This window comes from Saccoglossus kowalevskii, chromosome 10 (assembly GCF_978046115.1).
Source record: "Saccoglossus kowalevskii chromosome 10, keSacKowa6.1, whole genome shotgun sequence".
NCBI lineage: Eukaryota > Metazoa > Hemichordata > Enteropneusta > Harrimaniidae > Saccoglossus > Saccoglossus kowalevskii.
This window is the reverse complement of record NC_140650.1, coordinates 2587613-2613722: the sequence shown is the minus strand read 5'-3', so window position 1 is coordinate 2613722 and position 26110 is coordinate 2587613. Positions and strand designations below refer to the sequence as shown.

Here is a 26110-nt window from a genome sequence, read left to right as displayed (position 1 = left end):
TTGGGTAACTGCAGACCTTCGACAGTTCTTGCTGCTTCACCACTTAGTTGTGTCATCAAGTACTGGAATTTCTGGATGTTTTCCAGACTATAGTTATTATCTAATTATGAACGTGGTCCATTTCAGAATGTTACCTTCAAACGTTGGTAACTGTAACTTGGGTAGGTTGACCGTTCTTGTTGTTCTTGATGTCATCGACGTATCGGGTGATGTGGGTGTCTCTGTTACCAGTTCAGTGTTTCTCTCTAGAAAGCTTTGAAAACGCACCAAAGTTTCGTTAATCTTAATTCCGTAGTCATCTGCTTCTTCGAATAATTTGGCGTATACTTCATCGTTTTCGGCTTCATCTAGTATTTTGTCATCACATTCTTGAATGATCTTATATCTTGTATTATTGCAGTCATCAAATCTTTATTGGATGTCAGGAATTCTTCTTTTTGCATGAGTTCTTCGGCTTTGTGAATCTGTTTGGTCATCTGACCTCTGTTGCCCTTAAGCTTCTTGCTTGCTTTCTGGCCGTCAGTTTCTGCCATATAGATGATGTCTTGAGTTACTCCCTGTTTCAGTTCAAGATCCTGGTCTCGGCACCAAAAATTCTAATGTAGGAAAAGGTTCGACGTATGTGTGTGCGAGAGAGTAAAACGAGGCGATGTTGACTGTTTCAAACCTAAAGAAGAACTGCTTTATTGCTATGTTCACACGACAGCATTTTATCGGAGCCCTACGGCTCGAGCCAGCAAAAATAGCCGCGTGAACGCGTTCGGCTCGAGCCAAGTTCAGCTCCACTAAACCCTCGGGGTTGAACTCAGATAGGGTTGAGTCCCGACATGGCTCCGATCGTGTAAATGCATCAGGGCCCAGCTATCGGAGCCGAAATCACGCCCTCAATCGTCGTCTTCAAGTAACCCATCATTTCAATTATGGCGGAGACAACATATTTCGTAATTTCACGCAATTTCCGGCTTGAAGAAGAGGTACGCGCCCTAATATACACTTGGCAGAGCAAAGAATTACTGCCACTGCGATAGATTGTTAGCTCAACGGGAAACGGGGAAAAATGGCGTACGACATTATGCAACAGAAACTTGAAAGAACGACTGAACAGAAACTTTTTAAAGACACCAGATAAAAAATCATAGAAGCGATCTAGTAGGTTTAGATTTTTCCACAGTCCCTCTATGATATATAGAGAGGTTAGAGGCCCTATCACTAACAGTTTAATAATTACAAAATGGTAATTTTGCATGACAATAAATAATAGGTTGCAACACATTTCAGCTACCGTGTTTCCTGTTTATTCGAGGTACTAGTACATGTACCCTCAGACTAGTAATACAATTGTATTACTAGTCTGAGATGTACCTAAATAATAACACTAGTGCATTGTCTTTTCTACCTCCATGCTCAGACTCGCGACTTGTTTTCTCCCAGCCCATCAGCGTCGTGCCATGTAAAGAAACAACACAAACACAACACCAAAATCGATTTCAGTACAGTTTTTCATATTCATTATTTGAGAGCACTGTTTCGTTTGGCTCTGATCGAACTGAATCGAACTCTGGTAGATCTCGGCTCTCGTTCAGCTCCCGACCATATGAACGCATTGGAGATAATCTCCTGTTAATCAGTGGGAGGAGCAGTAGTTCGGCTCCGATAGAATGCTGCCGTGTGAACATAGCATATTTCTCATTAATACAGAGATAATTAACACGTGTTGTTTATACAGTTGAAGTAAACAACTACATGTACTACTAATACTAAATATAAAGTCAGACATGAAAGCGGCATTAAAACACACACGATGTTAAAACATCTACTAATACCAGCCATGAACAATATGCGGTATAAGTATGTTTGATGGCGGCAGCGTTTGAGATAATACAACTACTACACAGATTTTCCGAAATCAAAAAAATAAAATAATGCAAAACAGTAGTTCTAGTATATTTTAATTTTAAGTAGCATCCGGCGAAATTCAAGTTTTAAAACTAGCTTCAGTGATTCATCTAATTTTGAAGAAACGTTAAAATATCCCATCCCTTCTTGCTATCAACGTGTCCTTAAGTTTTACGCAGAAATCATTATTCAGTAGGTTATAATTTTGACGTTTTGTTTGTTTACTTTTCAATATGACAAGTTTATTTATAGATTAGTATTAGCCCCATGAGCTGCCATGTCGATAACTAGAGATTAGCCCCATGAGCTGTCATGTCGATAACTAGAGATTAGCCCCATGTGCTGTCATGTCGATAACTAGAGATTAGCCCCATGAGCTGTCATGTCGATAACCAGAGATTAGCCCCATGAGCTGTCATGTCGATAACTAGAGATTAGCCCCATGAGCTGTCATGTCGATAACTAGAGATTAGCCCCATGAGCTGTCATGTCGATAACTAGAGATTAGCCCCATGAGCTGTCATGTCGATAACTAGAGATTAGCCCCATGAGCTGTCATGTCGATAACTAGAGATTAGCCCCATGAGCTGTCATGTCGATAACTAGAGATTAGCCCCATGAGCTGTCATGTCGATAACTAGAGATTAGCCCCATGAGCTGTCATGTCGATAACTAGAGATTAGCCCCATGAGCTGTCATGTCGATAACTAGAGATTAGCCCCATGAGCTGTCATGTCGATAAATAGAGATTAGCCCCATGAGCTGTCATGTCGATAACTAGAGATTAGCCCCATGAGCTGTCATGTCGATAACTAGAGATTAGCCCCATGAGCTGTCATGTCGATAACTAGAGATTAGCCCCATGAGCTGTCATGTCGATAACTAGAGATTAGCCCCATGAGCTGTCATGTCGATAACTAGAGATTCCCAATTGTTTTAGTTACGGACATCGAGTTATAAAAATGACCACGCCCATATTTCACAAATCACGCCCAAATTATAACTTGATGTTCAATTAACAGTTAACAGAACTTCGAGTTACATGCAACCACAGTCCCTCTGCAACCTATATTTTTGTTTAACGTCCACATTTAGTAACTCAACTTTAATTAACAGTTTAACCTCGGACAACCAACCCTGAGAGTTAACGTTCGTAAGGTTCGTTCACATTTAGTAACTCGAATTTGTATCATCAACCAAACTTCGAATTACGGGAAATATACAACGTTAAACGAAACAATAATTCTATGTTTCCCGTAACGCGAAGTTCGGTTAACTGATATTTAAAGTCTCTTGCTCGTGGGGCTTGATGGCATACTCTCAGTCAGTTCTTACTCCGTGACGTCACGGTACAGCCCACGCCGCTCATGTCATTTAACCATGGATAGGGGCAATTTAATGGGAAGGAGGAAGTTGATGAAAAAACACAGAAATAATAAGTGAAATACGATTTTATTTTAAAATATTGTTTTATTCACATAAATCCTTCATCAAGAACTACTGTGTGTATAATAATAACCGTTGGGGCAGTCTAACAGTAACATCACCTAATACGCGCGGAAAGGGAAAGAGACTGGAAATGTTTGCCATTTTTAGGAAAATCCAAAAGTTAAATGATCACTTAAGTTTTTTAGTTGGTAGCCAAAAAAGATAAATATTTTACTTCCATGGTAACCCATATGCCAGTGATGACCAACAAATCCGATGATCTGATCAGGTCCCCTACAGCACCGAGACGCACTCAGAAAATTCTGATCAGCGTTTTTTTACAAAACAGTGGAAGAGGATGACGATTTGAAACAGTAACAACAGGTCTCGAGCCCATGGCATAGTTGTATTTTATCACTAAAAATAAAATAGAAACTTCTAAAACAAAAAATAAGGTTTATCAATCGATACATGGAACGAAATCTATCTAAATGTATTAGTTTATTTAACTGTTTATTTTCTAATTTCTCTTTCAAATGAGGTAAAAATTACTTACTAGAAAAACCAAGAAAGGAAGTCACTTTCCTGTGGGGGAGGGGGCTTTTGATAGTTGTTTTATAAAAAACACTATGAAATGTTTGAAAACTCACAAAATAACAGTAAACTAAATGATTCAATTTTTCAGACTTTTTTTATTATAAACTGCCTGGCCTCATTCAACATTGCAGGGTGGTTTACATTCGTCTAATTATCATAATTCGTGAGAATAAAAAAAAAATGTTTGGGCAGGCAAGAACATCTATATTTTCAAATCATGGACAACCCTGGAACGTAACCTTGAAACACGCATAGTTGCATTGCGCACGAACAATCTCCCGAGAAAAAAGCGCCCTCAATCTTATAAGAATATGCAAATTGAGCAATATTTTTCATTTCCGCTGTGCTGCTAGCTGTCAGTGAGAAAACTAGTCGCTGGATCGGACGCTGTGTTTGGGCACGGAATTACAACGGTGTATCGGGCAGTACGACAGTGAAGGTGGTGAATATTGTTACCTGATTAATTGGAAGCTACAGATACAGGTCTGTTTAACACATAATATATGCGACGCTTTGTGTAATTGTGATGGCAATGACGAGTCGGTAATAAGAAATCGTCTTGGCTTTGTTCAGTGATGTTTCAGTCATTCAGATATCTTCTCTAATCACAGTTTTGAATTATGTAATACCTAAGGGGGTGAACACCCATTAAATTGACGAACCGAACACATGTTGTGCGTGTAACGATGTGACTGACCCTAGAATGCATGTAATGACCGTCGAGTTGTACTGCTGAATAGCATCCAAGATGGCGTCCAACATTGCTTAGTGACCCCACCTACTTTTAATGCCATTCTCGGGTAATACTGAAGTTAAAAAAAACACAGAACCAAGTAAATGCATAATAACGTGTGCGACAAATAATAACAACTTGGCTTTACTGCTTTCCATTACAATACTTATTACTACACATTGTTTTCCTTTGCAAGATGGTGCTATTACATGGTGATTGACCATCTAAGTGATATTGCTCGGACGAATTTTAATATTCTGTATTATGTATCCTGTTACTTTTGTTCCAAGTTTAAATATTTACTCTATATATTCTGGATGGTGTAGTCCACCAGGCCTTTGACGTACACATTAAATATTTTCTCTATATATTCTGGATGGTGTAGTCTACCAGGCCTTGGACGTACACATTAAATATTTTCTCTATATATTCTGGATGGTGTAGTCTTCCAGGCCTTTGACGTACACATTAAATATTTTCTCTATATATTCTGGATGGTGTAGTCTACCAGGCCTTTGATGTACACATTAAATATTTTCTCTATATATTCTGGATGGTGTAGTCTACCAGGCCTTGGACGTACACATTAAATATTTTCTCTATATATTCTGGATGGTGTAGTCTTCCAGGCCTTTGACGTACACATTAAATATTTTCTCTATATATTCTGGATGGTGTAGTCTACCAGGCCTTTGATGTACACATTAAATATTTTCTCTATATATTCTGGATGGTGTAGTCTACCAGGCCTTTGATGTACACATTAAATATTTTCTCTATATATTCTGGATGGTGTAGTCTACCAGGCCTTTGATGTACACATTAAATATTTTCTCTATATATTCTGGATGGTGTAGTCTACCAGGCCTTGGACGTACACATTAAATATTTTCTCTATATATTCTGGATGGTGTAGTCTTCCAGGCCTTTGATGTACACATTAAATATTTTCTCTATATATTCTGGATGGTGTAGTCTACCAGGCCTTTGATGTACACATTAAATATTTTCTCTATATATTCTGGATGGTGTAGTCTTCCAGGCCTTTGACGTACACATTAAATATTTTCTCTATATATTCTGGATGGTGTAGTCTACCAGGCATTTGATGTACACATTAAATATTTTCTTCATATATTTGCAGTGTTCTCCCCAGAAATGTCCCATAGAGTCGCGGCTAATTTGCATAATACATGTAATTAGCATATAATTAACATATTATTTGTCATATGGGGAAATAAAACAAAACCAGTTTTTTTCCTTTTTTTCTATTTATTTTATGTACAATCTGTATACAATTATTGCACTGCATGTTTAGTATTGCAAATGTCCCGCAGAAATACTGAGTTTTCTGTTTCTTTGCTTGGCCCGGCAATCAGCAACTTTATAAAACCCTGTTCAGTCCTGGTAAATTAAACATGGGGTTGATTATTCTCATTGCTTGTCTTCCGTTTCTGTTGTTTTCCGGTTAAGTACAACAACTGTTACGAGTCACGATACTTACGCTACTATGGTTTGAGCAATAATAGTTTTCTGGCTGAAATTATCCATCTTTATGTATTTTTTTTTAATCATCGATGTTGTCTGTTCAACACAATTGTGAACAATTCGAGACAACGGAGGTCTGAATTACGAATTGTCGCCATTGTTGTACCACGTAAAATTGAGGCATTTCTTCCAAGAAATAACACAAGTGTCACTCCAATTTCCACAGGTTTCTTGATTAGAATTCCCGATTTCTTGATAAATATATTATTTTCAATTAATCTTCACTTAATTCATCCGAATCTGAGCACGATATGCGATCCGAGTGGGAAGTTCACGCTCGCTGGATCTTACGTGGGTGACGCCATCTTGGATTCACAATCACGAGGTCAAAATTGTTTACATCATAAATATATATTTTTTCACATTTTGATCTCAAAAAACAAATACAATATCAAAAATACTGACAAAAATCAAAACTTGGAATAATAGTACGACTACATTTCTAAAAATAATAATGAAAATACGTTTCGTACACACCGGAAACATGTGGCTTTTGACCCCAAGTGTGACTCTATCATTTGCTTATGAATATATGTTTGGCAAAGAGCGTTTGACACCGGGGCTTACGGCTTTGTCTTTATAGAACGGTTTTGTTTTTTTAAAACGATATCCAACCAATGAGAAACAACAGGGGATTATCCCGGGAAGTTGGCGTTAATACAATGCATTTGTAGATTTAACTAGTTAGCCAGGAAACTTTACAGTCTGTGAGAGACTGAAGAAATCAGATCACGGGATAAATAATAGCATCGCGGAGGAAACACGTAGCGTCGCGGGCAAATCCGATCGCGTCGGGTCCCACGACGCTGTTTTGGCCTGGGGAGAACACTGTTCTGGATGGTGTAGTCTACCAGGCCTTTGATGTACACATTAAATATTTTCTCTATATATTCTGGATGGTGTAGTCTACCAGGCATTTGATGTACACATTAAATATTTTCTCTATATATTCTGGATGGTGTAGTCTTCCAGGCCTTTGATGTACACATTAAATATTTTCTCTATATATTCTGGATGGTGTAGTCTACCAGGCCTTTGATGTATACATTAAATATTTTCTCTATATATTCTGGATGGTGTAGTCTACCAGGCCTTTGACGTACACATTAAATATTTTCTCTATATATTCTGGATGGTGTACCGGTAGTCTACCAGGCCTTTGACGTACACATTAATATTTTCTCTATATATTCTGGATGGTGTAGTCTACCAGGCCTTTGACGTACACATTAAATATTTTCTCTATATATTCTGGATGGTGTAGTCTACCAGGCCTTGGACGTACACATTAAATATTTTCTCTATATATTCTGGATGGTGTAGTCTACCAGGCCTTGGACGTACACATTAAATATTTTCATATATTCTGGATGGTGTAGTCTACCAGGCCTTTGACGCACACATTAAATATTTTCTCTATATATTCTGGATGGTGTAATGTACCAGGCCTTGGACGTACACATTAAATATTTTCTCTATATATTCTGGATGGTGTAATGTACCAAGACCTTGGACGTACACATTAAATATTTGTGAACTTCTTTTAATCATGGGCTAATGTTTTAGAACACTTGATTAATTTTGTACGAAGCTGAGATCCACCATGACTTGCCATTACACTGTATGTTCTTAGACCCGATTAGGGTCAAAATTTAGATAACCTATTTGAATACTGTAGTACTGCTGACAGTTTTTGACAACTTCCAAATATACATGTAGGTGATCACAAATAATGCATTGCCTGTTGTGGGAGTGAATTTTATTGTTATAAAAGTCTGAGTATGATTCATTAGTTTTTCACTGCATGATTGATGTTTTTTAAAGGTAGTGACAAGTGTATTTTAATAATAGGTAAAATGAGTGTTGAAAGAGTTTTAACAATTTCCATGACAGCAGAATAAATGTATTTAACCTACTCGAGCAATAAACCGTAAATCTTTTTCCATAGTACACTACATCTCAAATGTTATTCAACGTTTTTGTAATCAATAATTTTTACTCGCATTTCAGTGTTCTTTCCTTGGAAATTAGCATAAAGATGTCATCTAATTTGCATAAAAATGTAATATATTAATTATTACCTTGCCCGTACCATCAAAGATGGAAGGGAAAGGTATATTAAGGGAAAAATTCTGTCCGGCGTTGTCGTCGTTGTTGTTGTTGTCGTCGTCGTCGTTAATAATTGTTATTGTGTGCATAATAACTTTACTAATTCTATTCCAAACTTTATCAAACTTGGTCACCTTATTCATCAGTATAAAGTCTTCCCTGAGTTTGAACAACAGATATCCTGTATGAAAATATCGTGCAAAAATTGAGAAAATCTGATAAAATATTTTGACTGTTTCTACTTGACTGATCACTGGTGATACACATCAAAGGTCACTGATCTCAGTGGAAATATTCATTGTTGTATGTGTTCAATGAAGCAAATGATTTATCTTGTAATAATATCCTTGGTAATGTATCTCAGAATCCCATACTGGGTTTCAAAACCAACTCATGGAGAGATTGCACAGTCTGATACACATTTGCAAACCTACCAATAAAATCTTTACAGAAAACAAGATGTCAGAAAATCAATATAAGCACTGCTATGAACTGGGTGCTAAACTTTGATCAAGATCTAAAGCTAATAGAAAATCTGTTTAGTCAAAAGTTATCAAATCAAAAACCAGTGTTCTCCCCACATAGAACAAAGCATGGCGGTACCGCCATGCTTGGCGACCCGGTCGCCACGCTTGGGCTCGGACCGCCATGCTTACAACTTCACCGCCATGCTAATAGGATGCATTGTTTACATGCTTTTGACCCGCTCACACGTAGCACTGCATAAATTATCACCATCTACGCCACGGCGGTTTGAACTTGCCGAGACGAATTAAACAGTCCCATTGTTAAACACGTGCGAAGTACAGACGCTGTCAATGGGGAACAAATCGTCACTCAAGTTGCAAACACCGAGATCTATACGACTAAACATGTAAAGGAAAAATAGGTGATGCCGCCCGGCTAAAACGTACAATCACCGCTAGCACAGCACAGCACAGAAACGGAAGCGTGTAGAAACACGGAAACGGCGTGAGGCTGGTTTTGATGAATCGTGGAAAAAGACATTTCCCTGGTTAAGGTCAATTGTTCAGGTAAGATTTCGTAATTTTAGAAATAAAATGCCAGTGTGTGTATGTTTTGCCGATCGTAAGAACACCGAACATGGTAGGCCTACACCGATTTCAATCAACATCTTAGACACGAGGCTGGTATAGACACGACATGAAAAAAAAAAAACACTCGTTACTGTCAACCTATTTTTAGATTATTTATGGATATCTTCATAGATTAATGGGTACGCGTATGTTATAATTTGTCCAAGCAAAAAAAAAAATTGAATCTTCCGGTCACATGTTGACCTGTGTAGGTATTTCCAAGATGGCGGCCTGTCAACGTCTTGCGAACGACAGCTGCTATCATCACGCGCTATGATCGATGGAATCCCGATTTCTATACATAATTCTATCGTTACGTTTTAATTTTAATTGAATAGTGACCTCATGTTTTTTTTCCTCGAAATTCCCGAGTCTCCTTGTCGTTGACCTGACAAAACCAACATGTAAACAACATGTTTTGCAGACGAAATGCTATCTATACGGCACTGGGTTCCCGATCGTGGCACAATTCAATCGTTATGTTTACATTTATTTGAACCTCAATCCTCATTGTTGTTTTTTTATTATTTTTCATTTTTTCCCACTAGGAATGTTGTGCAGTTAATGCTCAAAGCACGTCTATGACGAGTTTAACTACAGTAAGGCAGCCAATGTTTGGAGCACAGCAAAGTCAGAAGGATTAGTTTAGACTAAGGGGTGATCTCATATTCAAACATGCGGGTCAAACCTACGAAAACCCAAACCGCCCTAAACCGCCCGAACAAAACCCAGTTTTGCGGTTTGGAAGTTTAAACAATAGACAGTGCGGTTCAGGACGACCGCACGAATTTGCATAAAAACTGCGGTTCGAACCGATCTCATTCACACCTCATTCAAGCTGTTGTTTATTTTTAGGATTGGCAAAGTTTACATTGCTAGATAGTTGTCTCTAAAATGTGTCGATTTATTGGTGTACAGTAGTCATTTTACCGTGTGCCTACGTAAAAAAAACACTCTTTTATATATCGGTGAACAGCGTGCCGAATAAATTGTTTTGTTTTGATAAACTGTTATGCTCGAGTCGCAAATTGAGCAGAGGACGTGAATCAGACTTTTCATTGGGCTGGACAATTGATATTTGTCTCTGACAGCTAATAAGTATCAAAAGACGAACATTTGTTGATACAAAGTTGCACTTGAGACTTACGCTACTGTTGCGCGTTCAATTTTCAAACAGTTCTTCCAGGAGTGTGGCATCGCAAAATCCGGAAAAACAAATGCAGCGTACGCCATGAAAATTTATTTCGATTTGCTGCACATCGGTTATTTGCAGTTTTTCTTATTCAATTTCCAGTGACACGAAGTATCAAAACAGAAAATTAAATTAAATGGACTCGCGCTGATTATTTACGGCTATTCAGACGAGACTGCTTATAAAAAACGAACCCTGACCTCTGAAAATACCTTATTCATAGAGTGCCTTGTACCCAAGACCGTCGCCGAAGGCGACACAGTGCACGTTGCGACATTGCAATCGATGCATGCTGGGTGACAAGGGGAAATTCTGATTGAGGTAACCAAGATGGCTGCGTTGAGTGCATGATTTTCTGCGGTGTTTAAAACAACACCTCGCTGCCTACTTTGCCCACAGTCCTTCAAGGCACTGTGCTTCGATGTATTTTCTAAAATAATCGTTTATTTTTAGTTAACCGGGGGTTCGAAATGTGTGCATTTTGTCACAGAAAAGTAAGATATCTGCAGCGGTAAATACCCGTAATTTCCACGCAATGCCGTCAGCTGACAATGTTACGGTGGTCGTAGCACCGGAGTCGTAGCATTAGCCCCGACTTTAGTTTTGACACAGTGATAGAGGGACTGTGGTTTTCAGATGCCTTCATAGAAAAAATGTTGCCATTATCGATTTAATACTTACATCATATTTTGATAACTCGCAGTCTCACAGACTTTACAAACTTAACCAAAAAATGTGTTCTATGAATTTATGAACTGACATGGACACAAAACTGACCGTACTTATTGCGGACAAAATGTACCAGTTCGCTATGGATAAACATATTTTACTGACAATGTCAAATATATATATAACGTAAGTAATTTATCCTAAGAAGCTGCTCATTAAAATTCTAGTGCATCTTTTCCCTGTTTTGTTTCAAACATTATTTACCATATATATCTCAATAGAGAGGGTTTATGGTATCACTTGATTCACATTTAATGACAAAATATAACAAACCATCACGTCTGTAATTAATTCCAGACAAATTGAATAACAATAATAATTGTATTGACTTGTACCAAAATGTAAGTTGTGGGAAACTGATTATTATTACCAATCACAGAAATAAATGAATATAATTTTCATCACACTTATAAATAACATGATGTAAATAGATTTGTGAAACAAAGGCAAGTTTGTTTTTATTAGCATTTACATGTACAAGACTTGCAAAGAAAAAAAAATCGCTGCTGTAATTCTTAACACTTCAAAATATAACACTCAGTATGAACATAGAGCTCCATAGTATACATCTTTTTTTTTTTTCCTACTGAAACCAGGCTGAAACAGTATTGTAAGAAAAACCTAGGTTTCCCTAGGTCTGTCTTCTTTGTTCTCTGTTGTTTGTTTTCAGTGGGGGCGTTAATGGGCAGTTAATCCGGAGGTTAGGTTCAAACCTACTACTAATTTGCATATTGTAGGTCTAGTAGGTCTGAATAGGGCAGGTCGGGTTTACCCAGGTTAACCCAGGTTTGACCCAGGTGTTTGAATATGAGATCACCCCTAAGTTTTATGGAACAGTTCACATTAAATGACGATCTTGTCAAATTATGGTATATTATGTAAAGTATTATGTAATTTAAATAAAGTCTCTCATACATTTTAATACTGTCTTGTATGTTTGTTTTTGTGAGAGTGAATCCTGAAAAATATGCAAATTAGTATGCAAATTAGCATGCAAATTAGACCGCCATGCTTGCCTCTGAGCCTGGGGAGAACACTGAAAACAATAAATAAAAAATACATTAAAAGCAAAACATTTCATCCACATTTTAAAAAGAAAATTATTCTAAATTATATGTATTCTGTATTTGACAGTTCATTCGACAAAAAAACTCACAGGAATATGTTTCAGCTATTAGAACAGAATGATAGTTTTTATAATACTAGTTTAAAAACGCACTTCAGAGATGTTTGAAGATGTAGTTTCTCAGGAGGCAACAGTACTGTTGACTTCTCCCTCCACTGGACACCAACTATTTAAGTTGATTTGCATACAAAGCAGAGCTTGCAACATGATAGCTATTCATAAAGGGTGTTTTTTTTACTTTTCATATAATACAGTAGTCACACAATGAGGCAGTTTATATTTGTCTCAGTGAATCATTCATTTTTGACATACACCTGTACAAAATACTTGAACTAAAGCCAGCTAAATTTTTCTGTTATCTTGCATGTTTTATGAATCTATTCACATCTAAATGCAGCACTTTTTTTTGCAATGAGAAATTTGTTTTTATTCTAAATATCTCAATTACTTTCAATAAAGCTGGAAATTATGTTCCTTAAAATAATTAAACAAATAAGGCACCAATGTTTTTGTAAGATATTTACATCTTTTAAGGACATTCGGTAGACTGATTTCCCACTGTTGGTTCAACCCCAAAACTTGTTTGTATTCAAAATTAATTATGACAATGCATATTTATATGCATTATATAAACAAACTATGATAAAGGGAATTATATTATATAACAAAGGGCAAGGTCACCAGAGTTCAACTATGTTCTCTGTTGTATTTGTATTGCTAAATAGGCTTATATATAATATTGTTTATTGCCTTTGAAGAACCCTACTTTTATATTTTAAAACTAATTACTTAACATAATTATTGGTATTTGTATGTTTGTAGCTTGCATAAATTTGTATTTCCACTATGGCCTGATTGAATTATTTTTTGATGTGTGCAATCAAAGACCAATCTAGGTGGCCATGGTTTAGCTATTGTAGCAACAAAACATGTATAACAGTATATAAATATTAATTTGTAGTTTCTTTTATTTAAATCTATTTCAATCAAAAGTCGAAAGACACTGCACAAAAATAAAAAAAAATGCACTGCATTAAGTAGATGCTGAGCACATGTTATGCATGACTCATTCTCGGTCATCTTTGTCTTCCCTTTTAACAATTCTGAAATTCAATAAATTGGCCACAGGTGTAGTTAGTCTGTATTCACATGAGTGAAAGATTAAATGCAATGCTGCATCAGCCTTCGTATATTTCATAGTTTTCCCAGAGTGCATGTATGAAATATTAAAATGTCACTTTGTTAGTTGAGTAATGGAAAATTGAAACTAAGCGTTAAGCTAGGTGTGTTGTACATTATTTTTTAAGGGTAATGAATATTTTTAGGGTTTGTTAACCTGTATTAGACTGACTTGTTAAAATTAACTAGTCAAAACGAGTGTGGGATCTCAGGTTTGATCATAACTGTCACCCTATATAATTTAGGAACTTGAGAATTAATGTTATGTCTATGGGCAAAAGAAATTTTAAATGATCAATCGCATGTGTTGCTAATATAGCCAGTACTATTTTTTTTTTTTATTTATTTTAAATACAATTTTCTCAGTATGAATTAGTAAAGCACTTGAGTGTACCGTTATCGACCACAATAGCCCCCAGTGTCCTCAACTCAGAAAATCATGATTCTTTAGGGGTTGTGCTTACCAGAGCACCCCCTCAGAAATCAAAGAAAGCTAAGAAAGAACTCCTGTGTGCTGAGAGTATTGGAGACGTATTAAAAATTAATTCAAAATTACTTGTACTTGAGATATTGATGAAAAAGCTGAAAACTAATTATGCAAATTGGGTAATTAGTATGAATAGATTTGAGTGTAAAACTAATAAGGTCTGCACAATGCAACAGACCAACATGTACCAAATTTCTTTGAAATGTGATTAGAAGAAGTTAAAAGAAGTTACAAAGTCTTTCAAGTGTATCATAAATCCAAAATCAAATACTTGGTTAGTAATAATTTGTCCATTGCACATAATAACAATGTGACAAAAGAAGTTTTACAAATCACAAAGCAGCATACATCAGGATGATCTATCCCGATTTGCTGTACTGTGGTTAATTGCAGTTTTTACTACCGGTGACACTGATTACCAAAAATTAAAAAAAAAAACAGTGAAATTAATTCACATTGGAAGTAAAACTGTAAGTAAATTGAAGCAAAAATTATTCAACTGCAGACGAGACGAAAGACGAAAAATCAACCTCTAGAAATACCTCATTCATAGAGTGCTTCATTACAGATGAACGCACGTTATGACATCGCGACCGATACATGTTAGGCTACAAGGGGAATTTTGATCGAGGTAACAGAAATCGCTTTCCGCGTTGTTTAAAAACATCTTGTTGGCAATGCTTGACACAGAGTCTGGGGAGAACACTGATCAAGAAATGATTACTTTGATGATTTCCCCACAACATGCCAACAAATGATTACTTTTTCTTTGTCAGTGTAACATTCCTGGAAAAAACCATTGCAGCAACACATACATGTACACATGTTTCGCTGACTAAATTCTGCATTCATGTCGTTCATTACTTCGATCATATCTATATGTTCTCATGAGTTAACCACTGAGGACGTGATTTGCTGAGTTTGAGCCCTGACTCTACATTGCCACCCAATCAGGTTTCCTTGATCCCACAAGCATCATATTTCACACACACACACACACAACATTTTTAAGTCAGTATGCTAGGAATAGACTGGAAACAAAATGAAGAAACTATTGCATAAAAATCGTGTTTTCGTTTTGATGTCCTTAGCAAATTGCGATTTTTTTCGCATTTCCAATCTGTTTTGTTGAGTAAATAAGTGGAAAAGATGATGGCAATATGGCTTAAAACAAATGGCTTAAAACAAGATGCAATAAATTTGTATACACATGTGTCCTAAATTGGGCATTTTACAGGGCTTGAGTACACACCAATCATGAATGTTTGGTCAACGAAAACATTCCTATCTATAAGTGGGTGCCAATTTGCATAACAATGTAATATGTACCTTTATTGTATTTATTGTTATGCTAAATTGTTTATCCAAAATAAAAAGTTAGGCTCCCCTACTTTATAATGCCCTGGGAGAACCCTGGTTAATGCAAAATGTATTCTTATGGTTCAAACTGAACAAAATATATAAAAAATGTCTTCCAAAAGGTTAACAACTATCAAACCCTGAACATAAAAGTGTGATAAGAGAGAATTTTTACTTGATAGATGCATAAATTCATTTTCTTCCTAAAAATGGCAAAGTTGTTGCAAGCTGGCATCAGCTGAAAGGAACTGACATACTGTAGATGATGTAGTGATTAATTGTCAATGATTGATAAATACACAGGTCATACAATTTAGGTCAACACTTTCTGTAATCCAAACTAATACCAGTACATTCAATGTGTGCAATTGTAGGACTAACAAAAACCAATTAAAATAAGTAGTACTTTGTTGGTTGTGTTAATACATTATCATGCTAATCTGTTCTTGGCAGTTATGTCTCTCATTTGCAATATAACTGAACAGGTAAACGAGGCAAAATAACATGCACTCTTGATAATTTATTTTCTCATTTAAATTTGACTGTTATTGCCTTGTCATAATGATTATTGCAACGATTGCACTTTTTAGGTAACACCAAATGTTGTAGTAAACTCTTAGCCCACTGGACTCTTTTAAATCACTGTTGTTGATACGCTAGTTGTAGAAACTGTCATTCATATGCTAATTAGTTCAGCGTAGTATGCTAATTAGTTCAGGGTAGTATGCTAATTAGTTCAGGGTAGTATGCTAATTAGTTCAGGGTAGTATGCTAATTAGTTCAGGGTAGTATGCTAATTAGTTCTGGTTCATATATACTAGGTCGTGAAGCTTGGTAAAAACTGGTGATCAATACATCCACTTTATATGATTGTCGCTTTTAAGAAAATGCCATTGTGTCTCATTGCAATGCTCTAAAATGTTCCAAGGCATGACCTAGAAAAAAAATACAATCCCATTCAGGTTTGATATTTTATTATTATTATTTGCAAAGTGCCATAGGCAGAATTATTAAGGTGTAACAGTGATTGGCAAGAATTATTCACCAGAGACTTTTACTTTTTTTTTGCTCTCGATTGTAACTAGGTTTTCAAGATAGTCTTTGTTGGAATCTATGACATTTCATCAAATGACTATTTCGTTGATGTTCAAAAGTATCATTATTTAAGAGTTACTATCCAATGTGGTATGAATTAATGAAATCGTTGCACACAATGTAGAAACTTAGAACTTACCAGGTCCTTGATTCATCGCTAATTATGTTGAAAATGTATTTGTCTGGTTCATTTATTCCCTAACATTGTTTATATATTAATTTTATTAATTAAAATTAAGAAATCAGGTGATTTGTTAAAATTAAGAAATCAGGTGATTTGTTAAAATTAAGAAATCAGGTGATTTGTTAAAATTAAGAAATCAGGTGGTGATTTGTTAAAATTCATTGTTTGTCGCATGTAGACGAACCACCAGTACTCGACTGTGACAGGAAGTGTGTTCTGTTGAGTTGTATTCTTTAAAAACAGCGTTTTTGTTAAATGAATGGATTTGTGAATTGACTCTAAAAACATGCATTTTTACCTGTCAACAAAAAAATAACCAAATAAGTCTCTGCATACATAAAGTAGATAAATATCTGACAATATATTCAGTCCTTTATCAGTGGTCATAAACGGGTAGAAGAGTAACACCAAAACTACACTCTGTAGTGATAACAAGTACAAACTTGAGCCTCAACGATAAAAATATTTTTCACATTCAAGAGTCATCAAATATGAAGTTGTATTTAAGCATAGGGTCAAAGGAGTGCATACTCCATGTAGCATTGTACAATCAGCATTCATCTCATTAGAACACTGTACAAAAGTTGCAGCCCGACGAGTGACAGAGAAAATGAGGTCGGTCATCAGTTGAGTTAATTTTGTTTGATAGTGGATTTCGGTCACTTCCCTTAGTGATGATATCTTCAATTCTCTAATTTTGATGAATATTTTTGTCATTTTGGGTAGAAAGTTATATTTTCAACTTTTTGTTGAAAACCACAAGTCTGATAGCATTGATATTGTATATAGGTACTACATGTGGACAAGTCTCAGATTTGTTCATTTCGAGATGGTATCTTTGATTCTCTAATTTTGATTAATATTTTTATCATTTTTGGTAAAAAGTGATATTTATGACTTGTTAAAAAGTCTGATTGCTTTGATATTATATATCAGTTTGAATGTGTCTGTTATTAACATTCTCCTCAACAGCCATGGGTTGATCTTTACAAAAACTGTTGAAATTTCCAAAGCCCTACTTTGAATACACAAACTGGTGGTACATTTACAAATGTGTAATAGTCATAAACTCGCCCGCTTGAATATTAGGAATATATATTATTGTATCTATATTTTACCATGCATTTAGCAGCACCCATGTTTTCCAAATGTGTTAAAAAATGGAAAGATAAAAATAATAAATTGAACTGGTCTAGTAATTTGATTTTCAGTCCTCATGTACTCAATTGTAAACTCAAACTCATCTCACAGGAAAAATTATTTTTTTTTTTCTTCACACTACACGTAAATGTATATGAAGTGATCTGATTAAGTCCCCCTTCTTACGCAGTTCGAAAATAGGGGTTTGTGGATTGACCTGTGTGTGCTTCCATTCATCTCAGTTCAAATCTCGAACATGTATACAGTGCAGCTCAAAACTTGCTTACTCAACGCTATGTTAAGATCGTGTTATGACCATGCCAACATGATGTTAATGCATGTTAGCCTTGCGTTAACTCAAGCAGCTCATTAACTTTGGTAGCTTTGCTTGCATGTAAATGAGAACAATGGAACTGAACGTGTGGCACAAAAATATTTCAAAACAAGAATGCCTAAATGGTTCAGTAACAAGTTACGTTTTGAGAATAAACTTCAAAATGTTATGCAAGTTTTGTAAATTGTACTTGCAATAAAAGTATTAATTTTAGTAACTGTTGAGGTGGTACAATGTATCATTTCTATTCGCGATAAAGTTATTTGGATAGCCACTGATTTCCGGCATTGCATGATTTTGGCGTGAGTTTGGGGAAAATGCATGCATGTTTCGTCAACTGACTTGCTAGAAAAGCCAAAGTTATTAATTAGCATTGGGCTGTGTGTACATTTTCTTGTCATAATTTTCATTATACATGTACACTGTATGTTGAATATTTGGGTTGATTGTGGACCGAGAAAAACAAAATATATGTCTGTTTGTCATTTTTTAGTAAGCGTGCACATGGAGCTAAAAGCTCCATGGCATACGTAAGCGAGTGTTGTGCTTCTAGTGGGAATTATCCACCACCACCACTTGTAAATAATAATGTCAATACAGTTACAACAAGCCATGCATGGCACAGTCCCCGTTAGTTATCAAATTGAAGATATATAGTTTTGTTTATAGTACCGTAAAAGCTCAATCAATTCGGCCACTCAAATAGTTCGGCCACCTATTTTTTGCGTAATGGTTAATTTTAAAATGTATCCGTTTAGTTCGGCCATCTGTCCAGTCAGTCTATTGTTTGTATTCAATTAGTTCGCTCGGTGATGACACCGCCCGATTTTTACGTCACTCTCTCAACAAAGGTATATTTTCACACATCTATCATGTAAATACAATGTACATGTATAAGCATTTACATCCATGGTATAAGCAATCGGGATATCCGCCAGATGTGCAGTCATGGTGTCAACCGTGGTTGTACAAAAGACGTGTGAAATCTCTAGTACGTCCATGGTGAAATATACTCTGTTGATTGTCATTACAAATTACCCAGTACATAAGTTGTAAATAATCGCTAAGAAAATTCTCATCACGACGCCAAAAATATCGACAACGAACAAATACTTTAAGTCATTGCTAGCAATCACTGACGAAACGAAGCTCCATGGTTTAGGGACAACAAAATTCAGGCCGACACTTGACTCTCGTCTTTAGAATTTCAAGCAAGTCATACAAAGTCGCAAATATGTTGCGTGAAAGCGTCATTATTATTGGACGTAGTTTTGTTTACACAGTCACGCAGCACGTCAAAATATCTTCTTTTTTTCGGTTGACCCAAATAAAATTATCTGCTGGATTGTTTCAGCACAGTCGTTTCAGTAATGTTCGAAACATTGTCCTGCAGAGTTGTTTGTTTAAAAGTCAAGTAGATTATTAATGTTAACGGGGTAAAAAATTAATTAATGCCGACTTGCAAATTGTATCGTCTTTGGCATTTCCAGTAAGTCGATACAAAGTCGCCAATGTGTAGCGTGAAAGCGTCATTTTTATTGGACATGGTTTTGTTTACACAGTCACGCAGCACGTCAAAATCTTCTTTTTGTTTGGTTGACCCAAATAAAATCACCGGCTGGATTGTTTCGACAGTCGTTCCAGTTATGTTCTAAACTTCCTCTTGCAACGTTGTTCGTTTAAAAGTCGGGTGGATTTTTTGTTTTGTTTTAACTGTGGGTAAAAAAACATGACCGTGAAGTGAAGACTGCGCTCTCATAGCGGTTTCAGTAGCGGTGCGTGGTTACGGTAAAGTGGCAGACGTGACGACGTGAGGTGTGAATCCTGGGCCTATCATTTCGACATTGTACGTCAGACTGAGTACTGACAGATGTACATCCTTTAATTTCAAAAGAATATGTGATAATTTTGTGGCTGGTCAGAGTATCATGCTATAAAAGTGGCGATTTCTCTGGGGAAAGACACTCACTTTTAGTTTTCCCACAAGCTATTAGTACTTATTTTGTCGCTCGCTAGCCATGTCTCGAATCGATTCATTTTTAGTCCCCGTTCGGACGGAGTCCGAAAACGGGGACTTATGTTTTGCCCTGTGTGCGTCCGTCCGTCCGTGCGTCCGTCCGTGATCACCTGTATCTCGAACATGCATGGACCGATTATTTTCAAACTTCACTCATACATCACACATTATATGGGACATATGCACATGCATTTTTTTCATGATCCGATTAACGATAGCCGAATAGCGGCCATTTTAAGGCCGAAAATGCATCAAAATCGCACATTTTCACCATTCCGGACCCGGATCTCAGTTATGCATGGACGGATTTCGTTCAAATTTGGTACATACATTAAACATAATAGGACCTTGATGCATGTCATTTTTTTTTTGGATCAAGTTCGAAATGGCCGACTGGCGGCCATTTTGTTTTAAAGAATTCAGTTCTGGATCCGTATCCGAGACATGTCTGGATTGATCAAGTTCAAACTTCACACACACAAGGTACATCATGTCACAAATATGTATGTGCATTTGTTTCATGATCCCATTAACGATAGCCAAATGGCGGCCGCTTTAAGGCCGAAAATGCATTGAAATCACGTATTTTCACCATTCCGAACCCGGATCTCAGTTATGCATGGACGGATTTCGTTCAAATTTGGTACTTACATTAAACATAATAGGACCTTGATGCACGTCATTTTTTTTTCCGGATCAAGTTCGAAATGGCCGACTGGCGGCCATTTTGTTAAAGAATTCAGTTCTGGATCCATATCCAAGACATGTCTGGATTGATCAAGTTCAAACTTCACACACACATGGTGCATCATGTCACAAATAGATATGTGCATTTGTTTCATGATCCGCTTAACAATAGCTGAATGATGGCCATTTTAAGACTGAAAATGCATTAAAATCGCGTATTTTTACAATTCCGGAACCAGATCTCAGTCATGCATGGATGGATTTTGTTCAGATTTAGTACAATGTGTTGTACATATGCAGGTGCATTTCGGTCATGATCTGCTTTGAATGTATATGTCACTCAAATATGAACGGAACGGGGACGTGTCATTGACAATGACTTGTTTACTAAGGCAACTGCCGAGGTCCCAGCTGTACCTGCTTCTATGTACCGGACAACGCCACCCGCCCCGCCCCGCCACCACATCCTCCAAAAAGAGATACCATAACAAAATATCAGTGTGTCGTCTCGTATTATGTTTTTCAGTGTTATTTATTGTAGTTTATTTAAAATATATTATTGTATTGTATGTATAGTTTAATTGTAGATAATTTCAAAAAAATAGTACAGCAATTAGCAATAAAGCATAATTCTATTCTACTCTATTCCAGTGAGTTTTTCACATTACCATGTTTGTTTGCATTTACGGGAGCGTGACATAAAACTGTCGTCTCCACGGCAACAAAACAGCAGGTGGCCTGGTTGCGTCAGATTTCTTGAAGTTTGTAGTTTGTTTTAAAATTGAGTCAAGTCTCAGACTAGTACTACACCTTTACTCTAATCTCGGGAAAACGATATATTTATTCAGTTACCGGTGATACACACTTCGAACCCAGTTTTAAAACGTTGAAAAATTGTTCAAACAAATCGACCACTTCGGAAACATATTTTCTATATTTATTCAGTCAATTGGCCCACCCCCAAAAATATTTATTTTTACATGGCCGAATTGATTGAGTTTTTACGGTAATATAGCTGGAATATAACCATGTCAGAAATATGATTTTTTAACATTAAAATGATTGACATTTGTATCTGATCGTCAAACAAGTACTTGTCCATATTGAGAGATATTGCTCTGGAACAGCATTCATTAAACCACATTCATTAAAACAAAATGGCCGCCAGCCGGCCATTTTGAATCTTATCTGAAAAAAAAATTATTTGCATGAAGGGCCCATAATGTCTAATGTATATACAAAGTTTGAACAAAATCCATCTGTAAAACAGCCGAGAAATGCTGGATTTTTAGGATTTTTCAGCACAAAAATGGACGCCATTCGGCCATCTTAAATCAGATCGTAAAACAACATGTTGTGCATCAAGGTCCTATAATGTCCAACGTATATACAAGGTTTGAACAAAATCCATCTGTAAACAGCTGGGAAATGCTTGATTTTGATGATTTTTAGCACAAAAATGGCCGCCATTCGGCCATCTTAAATCAGATCGTGAAACAAATTGAAGTGCATATGTATAATATTAGGGAGTACAGTGAAAAAATAAATTATTCCAAATAGCTTTATTGACAGTATGACTTTGTTACTCAGTCAAAAAGAAACAAAACAAAAAAAAATTGAACAAAATTGGTTCAGTAGTTTTCAAGATATCGTATGTTGAATGTACTGAAAAACATGCATTTTTGGTAAAATTGCTGGAAAAATCGTCAAATCAAGCATTTTCAAGTTTTAGATCACTGATAACACCAGGAAAATGTAATCATTATACTTGTTTTAATAAAATTTAACTAAGTAGTCTCTCACAATACACCACAATCTGCACAGAAGACAGGCAAAGTTTGACAAAATTCAGTTTGACTTAGTTTTTTTGGGTGCGGCACCGTTGAAAATTGGCATATTCATGAAGTTTGGAGACCTGTAACTCAAAAATTAGAAACTGAATCACAGTAAAATTTTGGCTTGGTGATGACATCAGTTTATAGACAGCATAAACAGTATGTTTTGATTCATAGCATCCTTACTTTTGTGGAGACAGTTTGTGCAAAATTGAAATAAACATTAATTTGTCTTTTGCAAGGTGGTGGCCATTTTGGATTTTCAACACTTTTGAATGTAAATTAACATTCAATACTTAGAGTCTGCTTTATTAATAAGAAACCTTTATAATATTAAATTAATATTATTCAACTATTCAATTTTCATTTTAAAATGAAATTTAGGGGTTAGGGGTGACCAAGGCAGTTTGTGGGGGGGGGGGGCACAGAACTTAGAAGGAAAAACCCATAACTATGGGTTGACTTTTATTTCTATCTCATAAGATGTGTAATTAGTAAACAATTATACATGTGAATCACTGGGCTATACAAAACAAACCCACCCCCTCAATCAACATTGAGGTGAACATGTCTTGTACAACAAGCATATTTTAGCATAGAAAATTTATATTTAACACCGAATAATTACGCTTTAGTTTTCTGCAAAAATTGTCAGCCTATAACTTTATGAAAAGTACTTTGTTTTAAAATTGTTATACAGTGCATCAATCCTGGTTACGTTGTCCACTTTCCATGCCCTCAATAAAGAGTCCTTTGGAGCGATGTTAATTTCTGATAAAACAAATTTTATGTCAATGTTATCGATGTCATTACGTGATGGCCACCTAAATGAGTCACCAGTTTTCCTCTCCAGACAATTTACTGTTACAGTGGTAGAGTCAGAAGAAACCCCTATTATTTCACCAGCAAACCACTGTGCTTCATATGCTACAGCTACATACATGCCAACAGTCACATGTTTTATTCCAAAAGTATTGTGCACATTCTTCACTCTTTTCTTGCTCCGTACTGGTACTGCATCATTTGCTTTTCTTTTCCTGATGTTATCATTTATTTCTTTCACATACTCTGGCATGCCTCCATTTGCTCTTATGATTGATTTCAGATTGTCTGTAAGTTCTTGTACAGTTAAAACAATTTTGTTACTTTGCCATTTTGCTAATTTCTTGTTTGGTAGATTTGATTTCAGTACTTGACAATGGTAGGATATTTGATCTTTTATTGCTTTCATTTGTTGCACTCTATTCATCTGTGTCAGCATCATGTCAACTTCTCTCTCTGTTTCCCAAATTCCCCACTTATTTTTAGTCCCCGTTCGGACGCAGTCCGAAAACGGGGACTTATGTTTTGCCCTGTGTGCGTCCGTGCGTCCGTGCGTCCGTGATCACCTGTATCTCGAACATGCATGGACCGATTAAGTTCAAACTTCACTCATACATCACACATTATATGGGACATATGCACATGCATTTTTTTCATGATCCGATTAACGATAGCCGAATAGCGGCCATTTTAAGGCCGAAAATGCATCAAAATCGCACATTTTCACCATTCCGGACCCGGATCTCAGTTATGCATGGACGGATTTTGTTCAAATTTGGTACATACATTAAACATAATAGGTACTTGATGCACATCATTTTTTTTTTTGGATCGGGTTCGAAATGGCCGACTGGCGGCCATTTTGTTTTAAGAATTCAGTTCTGGATCCGTATCTGAGACATGCTTGGATTGATTGAGTTCAAACTTCACACACACAAGGTACATCATGTCACAAATATGTATGTGCATTTGTTTCATGATCTCATTAACGATAGCCAAATGGCGGCCACTTTAAGGCCGAAAATGCATTGAAATCGCACATTTTCACCATTCCGGACCCGGATCTCAGTTATGCATGGACGGATTTCATTCAAATTTGGTACATACATTAAACATAATAGGACCTTGATGCACGTCATTTTTTTTTTCGGATCAAGTTCGAAATAGCCGACTGGCGTCCATTTTGTTTTAAAGAATTCAGTTCTGGATCCGTATCCGAGACATGTCTGGATTGATCAAGTTCAAACTTCACACACACAAGGTACATCATGTCACAAATATGTATGTGCATTTGTTTCATGATCTCATTAACGATAGCCAAATGGGGGCCGCTTTAAGGCCGAAAATGCATTGAAATCGCACATTTTCACCATTCCGGACCCAGATCTCAGTTATGCATGGACGGATTTCATTCAAATTTGGTACATACATTAAACATAATAGGACCTTGATGCACGTCATTTTTTTTTTCGGATCAAGTTCGAAATAGCCGACTGGCGGCCATTTTGTTTTAAAGAATTCAGTTCTGGATCCGTATCCGAGACATGTCTGGATTGATCAAGTTCAAACTTCACACACACAAGGTACATCATGTCACAAATATGTATGTGCATTTGTTTCATGATCTCATTAACGATAGCCAAATGGGGGCCACTTTAAGGCCGAAAATGCATTGAAATCGCACATTTTCACCATTCCGGACCCGTATCTCAGTTATGCATGGATGGATTTTGTTCAAATTTGGTACATACATTAAACATAATAGATACTTGATGCACGTCTTTTTTTTTCGGATCAAGTTCGAAATGGCCGACTGGCGGCCATTTTGTTAAAGAATTCAGTTCTGGATCCGTATCCAAGACATGTCTGGATTGATCAAGTTCAAACTTCACACACACATGGTACATCATGTCACAAATAGATATGTGCATTTGTTTCATGATCTGCTTAACAATAGCGGAATGATGGCCATTTTAAGGCCGAAAATGCATCAAAATCACGTATTTTCACAATTCCAGAACCGGATCTCAGTCATGCATGAATGGATTTTGTTCAGATTTAGCACAATGTGTTGTACATATGCAGGTGCATTTCGGTCATGATCTGCTTTGAATGTATATGTCACTCAAATATGAACGGAACGGGGACGTGTCATTGACAATGACTTGTTTATTCGTAATTCTAATTGTACTTTTATTTGTCTTTTGCGTTCTAGCAGTTTACGGTTTTTTTCCAGTCTTTCAGTCTGCAGCAAAAGTCTTTTTTTTTTAATGTTTCTGCTGTGAACAAATTCCTTCTTTCTTCTTTCAGGGGCTTGTTTTCGTGCGATTGATAAATATTTTCTTTTGATGTCTGTTCCCAAATTATAGAGATATAATGAGGTTTTGTTTTTGTTAAAACAGATACAACCAGCTTTTGAAACCCGACTTTTCTGTGGCGCCCTGTGAATGTTGCGATCAAGATCAGAGAAATTCGACTCTGATCTCAAATTAGTTAAGGGTGCACTTGCAACTTCT

The 26110-nt window shown here is 36.4% G+C and overlaps 1 pseudogene across 1 annotated transcript in view; it reads left to right on the top strand.

Moving 5' to 3' along the window:
- The first annotated feature begins 4341 nt into the window (after positions 1-4341).
- The window catches only part of LOC144347664 (guanine nucleotide-binding protein G(I)/G(S)/G(O) subunit gamma-12 pseudogene), a 35991-nt pseudogene continuing 14222 nt past the window's right edge, over positions 4342-26110 (top strand). The window contains exon 1 of the transcript XR_013419718.2: positions 4342-4404. The product of XR_013419718.2 is annotated as a guanine nucleotide-binding protein G(I)/G(S)/G(O) subunit gamma-12 pseudogene (transcript). The remainder of the gene's footprint in view (positions 4405-26110) is intronic.